Genomic DNA, 839 nt, shown 5'->3' on the forward strand with positions numbered 1-839 from the left:
AGAGACACGGGGAGAGGGAAGCTCCTGAAGGAATTGCTCTCGGGGTGAGCGACTCCTTCCGCGGTGGGCTTTCCGTTGGTACCGCGCAGCGCCTACCGTGTGGGCTGCGAGAACGAGTCTACTACGGGGCCGAGCCGCGTGCTCGCGGACTCCGACGGTGCGCTCACGGCGGCTCGGGGACTCTCTCACTTTCTCCGCGGCTTGTAGTTTCATTTTGCTCTGCATGTGCCTACACACGTACACGGAACTCTCCGGCTCTCTCTCCTCCTCGGCAGATATGCACCCCCCCCCCCTTTTCCCTTTGCCATCAAGCCAGGGCTCCTTTACTCTCGCTCCGACACGAGTGCGAAACTAACGTCGGCATCGGCGTCCGCGTCAGCGTCACTGTTCAGGAGTGCCAGGAGCCTTTGTTTTCCTGAATGAAGCTAAATGCTATTCGGCCGATTACGGATTGCGGTACTCGCTTATAGTGCGATGATATCTGCTTCATTCGCATCTCCACTGCTATGCCCAATGAGCCCGAATACTAACACTATTATTTCGGCATTTAGTGCTTTCGAACTAATCAGCTTTAAGTTCTCAATCATTTGATACGTTTCCTTTAATGGAAAACATAATGGGATTTGTTAATGCAGATGCACAGAAGCATTCAACGCTCGCGTTATTGTAACTGTCTCAAAAAGTTTTGCAAAAGAAAGATTTGTGATCGAATCAAATTTGACTATGCCGAAAAATAAAACGATATTACGATTATATTCGCATGTGTTATGAGTTAATAACCTACAAATATATTGATTACGATTACTAATATTAAGGAACACGTACACTAACAACTATGT

The sequence above is a fragment of the Ceratosolen solmsi genome, unplaced genomic scaffold, assembly GCF_000503995.2.
Source record: "Ceratosolen solmsi marchali unplaced genomic scaffold, CerSol_1.0 scaffold29, whole genome shotgun sequence".
Taxonomy (NCBI): Eukaryota; Metazoa; Arthropoda; class Insecta; order Hymenoptera; family Agaonidae; genus Ceratosolen; species Ceratosolen solmsi.